Consider the following 13,427-nt stretch of genomic DNA (forward strand, 5'->3'; position numbering starts at 1 on the left):
CAAAGCAGTCTGGGATATGTAGTCCCTGCAGAATTCTTGGCTCGTCCCGCGCCGCGAAGTGCCCCCACAAGCTACTGTATAATTGTGAGGGTAAAGACAACCTGAAAACCCTTTAGAAACAGCTAGTAAAAACAGTGTGTAGCTTCTGCTTCCAATCTATCTCTCTCATTGTATCCCAAAATTAAAGATAGAACATTACCTTTTGATGCAGAATGGGACACAAACGGTTCAAGCTAGTGACTGAATTCCACAACTAAACAATCTTGCCTTGATGCTTGACCAAAATTTGTGACAACATTCAATTATTTTAATTGGCCATGCCTCCTTTTTTCTCATGATCACATATGAGACCAATTTCAAACACAAGTTCAGAATGTGTGCTATACAAAAACTTTTCTTGTCTTTAATAGACCTTAATATTGCCCCATCTATAGTACCAACTTAAGCACATTTAGGATGCCAATGGCAACTGACTTACCTCTTTGTTCACCTTCTTTGTTCACTACTGGCATCATCATCAGTAGGGTAAAGGGGTTATGAATATTTCTAATCTGGGTAAGTGTCAAAAATATAATACACAGGGAAACTATGCTAAAAACACATTGCCTTGCCACCAGTTTTTAAAAGTTTTCTTAGGGATGGTGAACCACAAACAGTCTTAAGGAGGATAGAGTTTCCTATCACAACATGAAAGTAGTGTTTACTTACTTGGCTCACTCTCTTCACTTCGAGTCAGGCATTTACACCCCAACACGTTCAAAGTTAACTTGTCACCACTGCAGTAGTGAAAACAGATTAAGGAGTTTTTCACTACCAGGACATGTCAAACTTAAAAATATGTGCCCTAACTTTCTAATACAATGCACTCTGCCCTGTGGGGCTGTTTAGGGCCTAACATAGGGGTGCCTTATAAAAAGGGAGGTTTAGGACTGGCAAAAGATGTATTTGGCCAGGTGGAATTGGCATTTTAAAACTACACATAGGCTGCAATGGCAGACCTAAAACATGTTCAAAGCGCAACTTAAGCAGGTGGCACAATAAGTGCCCACTTGTAGCATTCATTTTACAGGCCCTAAGTACATGCAGTACCACTCTACTAGGGACGTATAAATGCATTAAATGTGTCAATTGGGTGTAAGACAATTTTACAAAGTTTAATGGAGTGAGTACATGTACATTAGCACTGGTCAACAGCAGTAAAATGCAGAGTTCTAAAGCCAACAAAAATGAAAATGAGCAACAGGATAGGAGAAGGCAAGGGTTGGGGGGAAGACCACACCAAAGGCTGTCCGATCTAACAGAAGGTGATCTGGACAAAGGTGTGCTAAAAGGCATTTGTCACAGTGAAGGAAGCCATGTATTGAGCACAAGTAGTTAAGCACCTGACTTCAGTAAGAAAGTCCGTGTGCAGACAGATGCTTCAGAGCAAGGTACTGGGGCTGCACTATCACAGCTAAACAATGAGGGCCTGGACCAACCTGTGCCCTTCATCAGGAGGCAGCTATTACCCAGGGAACATAGGTGAAATGCAACTGAAAATAATTTGAAGTGATGTGGGGACCAAAAACACTGAGGGACTGTATTGGTCTCATTTCCAGGTTCAGATAGACCACAGATCTCCCATTCAACAGCCAGGATTGAGGCTGTGCCCGTATTCTCACTGAAGTAATTATCTATCCCATTGCCTATCTCTACACAGAAGGCGGTATTGAGTAGCACCTCAGGCTAAAGTCACCACATGAGAATAGGGGCCCTATACTGATTAATGATTGTGAGAAACTGGGTGGAGAGTCCTTCTCAAGCAACAGCCACAGTCCTTGTCAGAGCGAACCTCAAGAAGTCACTAAATTAACCTATGCCTAACCCCCTGGTCGCTTGTTTCAAAACAGTCACTGCAAAGTTTTTATGCAGCACTTAAACAGTAATGTAGAAGGCTGCAAGGAGCAGGGAGAGCATTGCTGATTGGTTGTCGCTGTAGGGCGAAGTGAAGATCTTACGTTTCCAGTTGTTGCTAGCAGTTGCGTAACAGAGTTGGGTTCACTGGAGCTTTGCATTCGAGGGTGTAAGATCTTGGAGTGAACGGGCCAGTTTGCAGTCGTGAGCATCCCAAAAACTTCAGGATTTCCCTTCTTCTTCACAGGAGGAGTTCAACTGATGCCAACAAATGCTCAAGGACCTGGGAGGTACATCCTGTGTATCAGGAACTCATTCCCACAGAGGCCAGTATGACTCAGGAGGGTCCAGTTGCAGGTCCAATGGAGGTCAGTTGGGCAGTTGCAGGGATGAGGAGAGCAGGCCCACCCTTCCTTTTCAGATAGCACAGCAGGCCTCAGGCACAATAAGTGGTGCAGGCCATTTACAAGTTATAATGTGAATCCAGAAGACAGATTTGTTTTGTTACATAGGCACACTGAGGGCAGGCAGTTGCTGCTCAGGTGCATAAATATATCTAATGTGAATCAGGCACACTTCCTGCATGGCTTAGGTGGACATTTCTTGCTAACCGAGAAAAGATATCTGTGCTTTTACATGATGTGTGATGGGGATAAAGATAAATTTAGTAGTCACTACAAGGATAGTGACTTACTATAGTGTCCCAGGGCTTTGTGGATTAGAGGATACAGTGGGACTGCGTTGAGGCCTGGAGGAAGCAGCTCCCAGAGACTAGTAGTGTACCTTTATTTTTACCATTACATGATATATACACACACTTGGACATGTTCTTGGACTGGTGAGCATGTGGATGTAGTGAATGCTCAATACCTCGCCCCAGTTTTTATCTGATCATAGTCCCCTGGAAATGAAGTTGAACATTGTTAGAATTGTCCCTCTCTGCTGGGTCTCTGCCAACATTTTTGCCTTCATCCCTCCTGTTTTCTGATTTATTTATTCTTTTGGCCCTAGGACTTTGTGAACTTAACCACTGCTAACCAGTGCTAAAGTGCTTGTGCTCTACCGTTAAAACATGATACAATTGGCTTACACCTAATAAAGGGGAATTACATGTACATTACCAGTGAGCCTGCAGCACTTATTGTGCCACCCACTTAAGTAGCACTTTAAAACATGTCTCAGGCCTGCCATTGCAGCCTGAAGTCGGCGCCCCACTGCCATGTCAACTTGCCATTTAAAACCCCTTGTCAAGCCTTAAACTACCCTTTCTTTATATATGCCACCCCTAAGGTAGACCTTAGGTAGCCCATAGGGCAGGGTGCTGTGTAACTAAAACATAGGACATGCACTTTTAAGTTTTATATGCCCTAGCAGTGAAAAACTCCCAAATTCGTTTTTCACTTCTGTGAGATCTACCCCTCCCATAGGATAACACTGGGGATTTCTTATTATATTTAATAAGCTGTAATGCCTAAATCGGAGGTGGAAGATATGTCATGTTTGGTATCTATGAACTTGTAAGGATAAACCTTTGTAAATGGCAAAGTCGAATTTATCATTGCAAGTTTGAAAATGCCACTTTTAGAAAGTTTGTATTTTCCTGCCCTATGTGCCTGCAACCAGTCTTAGATCACATGACTGGGTGTAACTGACAGGACTCTGTGAATTCCCTCCAGTCACACATTAGTGGAATTATCTGAATCTGGAAGGCCTATTAACTGACTTGATTGGGCGGGCGGAGTTAAGCACAGCCCCACTTGCATCTGAATAGGCTGTGCTCTGCTACCACATAATGGACTTAACAACCATGTACTGTCAATGTAGCCAGCTAGGAGCCAGGGCAGGGGAGGCAGGAAACTCATGGAACTTTTAAGAACCTTTCTGGAAACGTCCCCCATCTTCTAGGAGTATGGCACCAGGGTATAAAAAGAGGGCTCTCCAACCCACTCTTAAGTTCACTACTGGACTCTCGGAAGGACTCTCAGACGACTGCCTGCTGCTGTGACCAGCTGTGCACTCTGCCAGACTTCTGCTGTGCTTGGAAGGACTGCTGTGCTGCCTGGAGCCTGCCTTGAACCTTCAGGGGCCAGCCGATTTGGAGACCTCCACCTGCAACCAGGACTCCCAGAAGTGACTCTGAGGGCTAGTTTTGCTGGTCTCCTGTTCAGAGCCTCAGGAACAAACAAGCTCCCACCATCTTGAACCCGCACCTGGACCTAGCCTGAGTGAGTCCAGAACCCCCAAGTGGGTTCCATCCAATCCTAGACCCTTGGTTGTGGTGCTAAACGTACCTAGATGGCCATTTTCTAAAACTGATGACTTGCTATTTTGAACCTTAAACTTTAAAAATGTATAACTCCAGTTCAACTAATTGGATTTGTATGCTTTGGTGTCAAATAATTTATTAAAAATTACTCTGTTTTTCTACATTGATGTTGGATTTGTACTGAGTTGTGTTTTCACTGTATTGCTGTTTGTGTACTGCATAAGTAATTTACCTCCAAGTTTATCCTGACTGCTTTTTGTGCCAAACTATCCAGAGTTAAGCACAGGCTAATTTATTGACTTTTTGCAGTTCACCCTAAAAGGGGTGGTGGCTCTTCCTTGACCAGGGCTTACACCCCAGTCAACCAACAAACCAATTTCTGAAAGGGTCCCTTTGCATTTGTTCTTCCATTATTGACTGCCAGTAAATAGCACTGGAGTACGTGTAAAATGCCTCACATAAGCAAACATTAGGGTAACCTGAATAGGTAGAGAAGACCCCTCTAAAACTGATTGAATATGCAGGGTGGGTCTCTGAGAATGTGTTTTGACACTAAAATGTCAAATCCTGCTTGAAGGTCACATCCTGATAGACAGGTCTGCTGGCAAATGTAAGCTGACACTTGGGCAGAGCCTTTCTTTTGCTCCCCTGTGCAGGCCCTAATCAAAGTGGGTCTCTTTTTGACATTACAGATACAAAGCCTGTTTGACAAGTGTGTTGGGTTTTTATTTAACACTTGGGGTGCACATCAAAGGAGGGAACAGGATGCAAAAAAAATATTGTGTATTCACTGTCTGGTGAAATCTAAGCTTTTGTTCAACTAGACTTCTATCTCTGAAGTTGTTATGGGTACAGGACTTGCCTTAAAGTAGCATTAGAGTTAAATGTGGGAGGAGAGTAGGGTTAACGTTGTACATTCCCCACACACACACACCCAGCCCTCGAAGCCCAATTTTAGTGTGGAGACTTTCACTATCATGAAAATGCCCAACATGGGAAGGTTAGATCTGGGAGCGTCTAACAGATTGGTTTGGGCGTCCCTAGGGATCATTACCACCCACTAACTTGTGCCAGGTATAAATGTAGCATCTCCAGGCAACCACGTCATAACACTTTCTAGAGCTATGGGCGAACAGAAGATGATTGGACCTGCTTTCTGTAAAATGAGAAGGGCCCTGTAGACTGGACCTGCTCTCCCTCTTGTACCCAGAACAAAGAAGTGGACTCGAAGGGTCATAAGGTTGCCCTCTTGTTAAAGCTTCAGGAACAAAACAAGCTACAAGAGACCTTTTTCTGAAACTGTCCAGCTGACAAGGGCCAATTGGATCTTGAGCCTGCTGTTTGGCCTCCGCCTGAAACCCTGTGAGTCTCTCAGTGCTCTCCCTGAGGGCCTTAGAAGTGTGCTCATGTGTTGAATTGTGACTTAAAGGACTAAAAGTCAGGACAAACTTAGTTGGTATATCCGAACGAAGCTCCACCGAGATCAGCGTCAAATTGCAGCTAGGTCTGTTCCACCGTGGCTATTGACTATCAATGGCATTTTGTGGATCTTGGCACTATTGCTACTTAAAACTTTAACAATTCATATAATTGATTCCCCTTCTTGGATTGTTGTCATTTTACCATCATTTTTTAAATTAAATTTTACTCTATTTGTCTAATTAGTTTCAGGATTTGTTTTAATCTTTTGCATTTTCAGGCTTACTGTTTTAGTACTGCATAAATTCTTTAACCATTGACTCTATGTTAAGCCTGTCTGCTCTGTGCCAGAAGTACTAGGCGATTGAGCTTAGGTTTATTTAGTGACTTTGATGGTTCATCTTGAAAAGAACTGTGTTTATTACATAAGGTGGGAACTCACCCCCACCGCTCTAATAACCCAATTTTACAAAAAAAAGCATACAAAACTTATGAAAGAACTCCAAACAGACAATAGCAGTCAGGATAGCCAAACTTTCTCCACACTAAAGAAATCTGACACCATCACATAATCAGGTGAGGTGATGCCTTCGTGCCAAGAGAGGAGGCTGGCAGTTCATGAGACCACTAATCCAGTGCCACAAAACAACACTAAACTACCTTTATGCACCATACAAGGGTTTAAATGAGTGGTTCCCAAACTTTTGACTTCTGTTGACCCCCACTCTATCATTACTGGAAAGTGAGGACCCCCACTGAATCATTATTTGAATCTGGGGCCTCCCACTGTGTCATTACTGAAAGCTGTGGATGTAATCTGTTAATATTATTTAATTTTCTAAGCACTCGCTGACCCCCTCAGGATGCTTCGCCGACCCCCAGTGGTCCCAGGACCACAAGTTGGGAACCACTGGTATACACCATAAGATCCATCTGAATCAAAAACACCTTAATGTAGAAAAGGTAAAATTTGCCCAAAGCAAGTCCAACAACCACATAAAACAGCAGCCCAGATTCCAACAGTGAACCATTATGACAGGCAATTGAGTGCTTATCAAGCTAGATCTTCCTGAAGGGGAGGCACAAATGCCTTTCAAGGCTGAGCCATCAAAAGTGATGGCAGTGTGGGGAACAACAACTCCAGCCCAAGAGACTCCTGTCACCAGAAATATTTATTTTGTATTTTATAAAAAATGACAACCCTACCTAGGATGAGGATGTACTGGATATTGCGGATGAGCAGGATAAGAAGGGAGCGTGGGCTGAAGAAAGGCCATCAGCCACCACCTCACACACACACACCACCACCACCCCAGAGACAGAGAAGGAAAGTTTTCTCTTGGGAAGGAAACATGGGGGCTGTGCTGAAAAAGTAAAAGTTCTTGTATTTCAAATGGACACTCTGAGGGTGAAGGTGAGACAAGACTGTGTGCGGTCCCCAATGAAAGGAAACTGTGGTGTTGCCAGACAAAATACACGCCTTTTTTTGGAATGCAGAGCTACTGACATACCAGAACAAGCTTCTCCAATGAGAAGCTCATGTGCTAGTAGTAGCTCTCCAACTACCTGCAAGGAGCACTCCTGTGTGTTGCCCAGCCCAATAAATTAGACACTTTTAATTGACTGAATATATGCACACCAAATTTTAAAAGCCATGTAAACGAAGATGAAAATGTGTATACTTTCAGAACTCACTAGTTGATGATTGGAGAAATTAGGCTTAATTTCCATAATAGAGTTACATTTTATATTGAGTGATAAATCATGCGGGTTGGGGAGACTTATTACTACTAGTAATGCTCTGGTGCAAGGGCCACTGCAGCTATGGCTGTTATATTACCCGAGTAAAGGGATTTCAAACTGACAAAGTGTTTTTATTACATTACTACTGGCAACCCTGCCTGTTACACTAGCATCTTTACTGCTAGAAAATTTGCATTGGGTGGCCACTAATGTAATTGTGTCTAATGTGCTCACTACGAAACAAATAATACTGGTAGTTTGAGATGATTTTCACTGAACAAAAGTAACTTTTATTACAAAAAAAAAACGGACTGCACGAGATCGAGATGTTATGAAAGAAGGTTACGGGCAATTCTTTAATTTGGCTGGTACTGAGTACCTGTGTGTCTTTCATGTGAAAGGCACAGTACTTTCACTTGTTGCTGTAACGCACTTAAAGGGAGAATGCTGAACCTTCTCAGTGGCAAAAAAGGTACTTTGAATAGTTAGTTCCATCACGTCTGTATGATCATTTAAAACACTGCTTAAGGAGGCAGCCTGCATTGTTATGTCAGGTGTACAGAGGGTGCACAGGGACAACTTAAGGATTTTAGGGGCCGTGGGCCAAACGTATTTTGGGGGTCCCGCTTCAGAACAGCTTTGAATTTATGATCCAGTTCAGCTCTTTCATGCCCTCTTTGGCCCGGTCACTGACAGTGCACAGACACACGCGTCCAAATTCTTAACGTGTTTACATGTAATATTCAAGGAAAATTATGTTTGTTTTCATCATTGTAACAGCAGCAGCTCACTAATAATGTTGCAAAAAATCTCTGTGGCCCCTCCTATTTCTTCTATGTGAACTTTTATATATGGGGTTGCATGAAACAATCATTTTTCTGCAAACAGTCATATATTATGAGATATGAGACACATTAGAAATAAATTACGGAAAAGCATATTTAAAACAAACTGTTTAAGAATTAGTCAAGGTCATCAGGTATAGACTCTGCAGAACACAGCGGGCTCTATAGGGGGTGGGGTGGGGGGCTGAAAGGCTGGGGCCCTGGGCCCGAGCCCACTTTACCCATGCCTTAAAACGTCTCAGCGGTTGCAATTCAACAGAACGTTATTTGCATCGACTAGAGAGCACTACATTCGTAGTAGCAGAGCCTGTGAGCATTGCATAGGTTTTGTAAAGAGAGTGCAGGCAGCAGTGCCCGGCCTTCCTTCTCCCCTGCAGCGGCCGCTGCTCTGCTGTTGCTGCTGAGTGCGGTGACGTAACGAAGCCGGGCTCCGAAGAGGAGGAGGCCGCGCGTACTCCGAGCCAGCAGCCCTGATTGGCCCAGGCCTGCCGAACAAGGCCCCGGCTCCATCCCGAGCAGCCTAGCCACCTCCGGAGCAGCCACGGCAGCCGCCGCAGCCCGGCCCTGCGGGCGCCAGGTAACGGCGGGAAGACTGGCAGCGTGGGGAGGGCAGAGAACCCCTAAATTAGATGCGAACTCTGATCGGGCGCTGCGCAAGGCCTTGGGACGGGCCTCCAGTGTAGGCCTCGACTGGCCCTGCTCGCGGCCTCTGGCAGACAACGGGAGGGGGTGCAGACGCCACTGCGACAAACAGTCTCGGCGAAGAAAATGGACAAAAACAAAATGTCCTCGGTGGCCATGGGGTGTGCCGAAACCGCCAGGCCTAAGCTGGGCCCTGTCACAGTGCTACCACTTCCGCTCCGTGCGAGGGGGTGGGGGCGTTAAATGACAGTACCGACGCCTGACACTGCGGGGTAGCTTTAGTTGGCCGGGGCCACTTCCTCGGCAGCCACCATTCCCGCACAGGTCCACCCTCCGTGATCCGCGTCGCGTACCTTGTCTAATCAGAGGTTATGGGGAAAGCTGCAGAGAAGCTTATGCAAACTGCACGCCGGCATAGGTTGGCCAGACCTAGTGGTGCACTCCCACTGATGAGCTATAATGTTGAGCTCGCATCCCAGCATCCGTCTGCTACACTGATGTTTTTTTTTTCCCTTCGCAAGGGAAAAGCCCTTAGAAGCTGTGTACTGCAGAACAGCTGCAAAACTGTATACGTTCAGAGCTAACGCGAAAATTCCCACAACGATCTCAGAATTTATTGATTTAAACATCGGCCTATTTCACACCCTGCAACTCGCAGTAACAGTGAAATGAAACAACCATTTCTTTCAATCGGCCAAGCGAGTACTAGGTACCATGGCGCTGGCTGTAGGTGCATCCATCACTTGCACACAGAAACCCTGCTGATAGAACACACCCGCTGCGGCTACCCCAGTGTCGGGGACAGACAGCTAGCTACGCAGGTTTGGTTCTGAATAGTTACTAAAATTTACCAATTTTTCCGGTACAACCAAGTTTGTTGCAATTATTTGACCCCACAGCTTGACACTTAACAGCGAAGAATGGTATGGTTAATTAGCTGACAGTCCTTTACCGCCCCCGGAAGTTCCTATTCTGTTTATTAAACACCAGACTGCTGCCGTTACTCCACCTAAAAGTGACAAAGGGAGAGGAATTAAGTATACACTGCAAGAGCGGTGTGTGTAATTGGTGAATGTATTAATGTTTGTAATACGTTTATGTATATCATGTATTCGTTACGAATTCCAGTAAGTGCTTCCTGCTGGTCCATGAAGAGGGAGCAGGGCAGGTATTTTCAGTAAACCATTGCTCGACAATGCTTCGTGCAGTGGATTTTCAATACAAGAAATGTGCAGTCGCTCTTCTTATTATACATAGTTATTTTTTTGCGGTTTATCGCTGAATTTCCCAAATACGTGATAGATTTTTTCAGTGCATATCTAATTTTTTGCATTGCAAATTCTTATGTTATCCGTCGTATTTTGTAGTGTTTGAGCGATCTATTTTATTCTCTCTCCATTCTGTATGGGTTAGATTGAAAGAAGCACTAAAAGGAATAAACAACCGTGTGCCACTAGAATGAAAAACTATACATTGATTTAAATCCACACATCAGAGTTAATTGCTCTTGCTCAGTGTGAGGTTACAAACGGCCTTAGTTGTACAGCGTGCAAAACAGCCTGACCAGAGTTTAAACGCAAGGGTGAAAACTACTGTACAAAGTTAACCGTTTTCCAGTAAGTTTGAATGATACATTGATATACGGTTGGCACAAAGATGTTAAACGGTGCCTCAGTGAGGTGCCATTGGTAATAAATTGGAGAATATGTGCCTTGCATGATTTACGTTTATTTTGTGCGCTTTCAGTTATATTAGATTTTTTTGTCAGGCTCTTGGCCTAATTTAGAGGTCGGACAAAAATGGACATAACAGTGCAAATTACTTTTGCATGTTTTTACACTTCCGTCTATTGCTTGTTGAGTGGAAGCTGTTGATGTATGCTCTTGATTTTTGCATTTAGCTGTACAACCGGCTTACTATAAGATGGTGATAAAAACATAGCGCTCAAAGGATCCAGTGAGGTACAAAATCACTTATATCCCACATCTGCTTTTAGTGGTGAAAAATATTAATGTATTAATTTAGAGCACGGTGTAAAAACTCCTTTGTCAACATGACGTTAACATCAGTTGGTTTTTGAATGCTTGCACTCAATTTTTTACATTACTGCAAAAATGGAAATTATGCATGTACTCTTTTTTTTTTTTTATGTACTATCTAATTTTTTCAGTTTTAGGTCTTGCCTAATACAGTTCAAGGAAGGTCACTTGCAAGATATTAATTTAGCTTCAGAAGCCTTAGAGCCCAATATTGCTTACATTTGGTTGGCTTCATTGTGTCTCTAATTTTCTTGCTTCTCTTTTGTTAACACATGCAGTCTTCATGTCACCTTCTTGTGTCTGTTTGACCCCACAACCGTCCTGATGCATGGGCAGAGTACATGTACTTCCACTGTGCCCCTTCCTTGAAGCATTGATTGCCAAGGTACTTGTGTCGTTCCACTGCATCCATTTTGTGAGCTACTTTTTTCATTTTGTTGAAGCAGCCAGTGGGAGTTCAAGTATTTAGGAGCTGGTTCCCTCGTGTTCATCTTTTTCCTCTCCTGCTGTGTTGTTGCTTGCTCTGACCTGCAGTCCTTATTGTTGCTTGCCCCAACCGCAGTCCATGTTTTTGCCTGCTTTCTCCCGCTGTCTTTGTCGGTTTGCCCCCGCCTGTGATCCATGTTGTTGCTAGCTCAGTGCTTAGTTAAAAATAAAAAATAAAATAAAAAAAATGAAGCGGCATTCAGGAGGCCACTGCAGTTTGCACCACCCATTGCTCCTACATGCGCTGCCAGCGACAGTACTTTCACTGCTAGCCATCACACTTATACAAGTGTGAGAATTCATACTTTAAATATATATTAAAATGACTAATGCATGCCGCCCAAGCTGTTCTTATAGATTTGTGAGGCAGGTATTAGTGATTTTTAATATATATTTAATTATTAAACAACAGCTGTTGTGCTCCTCAAAAATAAGACAATCAGCGCCATCATGTGGTAGACTAGTATAAGAGCTGGTGTTGACAATAAAGCTCCAGTGCTGTGCATCGGAAACCACTGACTAAAATCAACCACGCTCGTGCTATGTTGTTGCTTGCTCCTACTCGCTGTGCATGTTGTTACTTGCCCTCACCTGCTGTACGTGTTTTTGGTTGCCCTCTACACCTATCTGTGTTGTTTTTTGTCCCCTACCACCATTTTCCAACTGTCCATGTTTTTGCCTCTCCCCATCCCTCCATGTTGCCTCACACCCACAATACACAGTGCTGTGATGTTGAGAGCTGCCCTCATGAGAGTGCCTTTAAAAAAAAAAAAATATATATATATATAGTACAAACATGATGTTGAGGGTCTTGCCCCTGCACACATCTTCTCTCGGTATTACCTCCTTGCCTGCCCGCCATCAATACAAAACAAGCATTGGCAAATCCAATAGGTTTTGCCTTTGGGACCAATTGACTTTGCCAATTGTGTATCGTGATGTTGTACAGCATTGGGAGAGCGTGCTTCATTGTCAAAATAAAAAGGCACAATGGAGGTTGCATCATTATACTGATGCAGGCATACATCATGATGCCATTCATAAGTTAGATGTGATGGGGAATTATGTCTGCATTTCAATAATCAGTAGACACTCCCTGGAATGCTAACAATGCATGCTCTCCCATTGGATCAATAACCTTGTCTTGAGCCTGACCGCCTGCTTCCTGTGGGCTTTTCTTGGTGTTCCTTCCTCTCGCCCCCTCATCCCCTCTCAATGGTATTCTGTGACCTGGATCACAGCGCCTGCGGTTGCACGCAAAATGATTTAACTACTACACGCCCCGATTTAACAGTTTTTAGGTGCTCCCAATTCACAGCTGAGTGACTGGTGCCAAGTAAGAGAAGGAAAAAGTGGCATGTCACAGATAACACAGTGTATCAATGACAGTGTAACATGAGACATCATCCTTTATTGAGATTACTAACATGGAAACCACAGCATTCCTATCGCCATTGCTAGCGCACAGCATAAATCTTACTGCTAAAATATTGTCAATGCTTCTTCAAATCCCATTCAGCTTTAACACAATGCACGTCAAACGACCGAATTGTGCCTTAAATAATTAAAAGAAGACAGGTAGAGCGACAAGAAGTGCAAAAGGTGTGCCAGTTACTGGTGTTGCTTGTTTATATTTCAAGACAACTCAGGGCTTCCAGGGACTAGACTCAGGAAGTGCCTAAAATAGATGGCAAAATTCTAGCACAGAAAGCCCAAGGTCTGTGTCTAAGGGTCTCCTGGGGTGGAGGTGCAAGCCACACAAGGTGGGCCCATAGAGAAGTGAGTCTAAAAGTACGCCTGTGCAGCGCTGGCATATGATAACATGACTGCCACGGTAGAGCCTGGCTCTTTAAAAGGCATGGACGATTAGCTGAGCAGCTGAAAAGGTCACAATGACACACTCAAGACACCACAGTCCAGCACTGATTACCTCATGTCCTCAAGAGGTGTCTCTTGTGCAACTCAGCAAATTAAATGGGCACAATTATCGGGGGGGATCTGTGTACCTTCAGACCTCACCCTGGTGGTTTCTTTAACATCAGCATTAGTGTCTCGAATAATATAAATGAAGGGCTCTGGTTTCAGAGGGCATTT

The 13,427-nt window shown here is 43.9% G+C and overlaps 1 protein-coding gene across 2 annotated transcripts in view; it reads left to right on the plus strand.

Moving 5' to 3' along the window:
• Positions 1-8,421: 8,421 nt before the first annotated feature.
• ZNF711 (zinc finger protein 711) overlaps positions 8,422-13,427 on the plus strand; it is a 267,445-nt gene continuing 262,439 nt past the window's right edge. Inside the window, exon 1 of one of the 2 annotated variants that reach the window (XM_069212629.1) lies at positions 8,422-8,743. The gene's annotated coding sequence lies outside the window, so the exon portion shown is untranslated. The remainder of the gene's footprint in view (positions 8,744-13,427) is intronic. The other variant, XM_069212633.1, reaches the window with a different exon arrangement.

This window comes from Pleurodeles waltl, chromosome 2_1 (genome assembly GCF_031143425.1).
Source record: "Pleurodeles waltl isolate 20211129_DDA chromosome 2_1, aPleWal1.hap1.20221129, whole genome shotgun sequence".
Taxonomy (NCBI): domain Eukaryota; kingdom Metazoa; phylum Chordata; class Amphibia; order Caudata; family Salamandridae; genus Pleurodeles; species Pleurodeles waltl.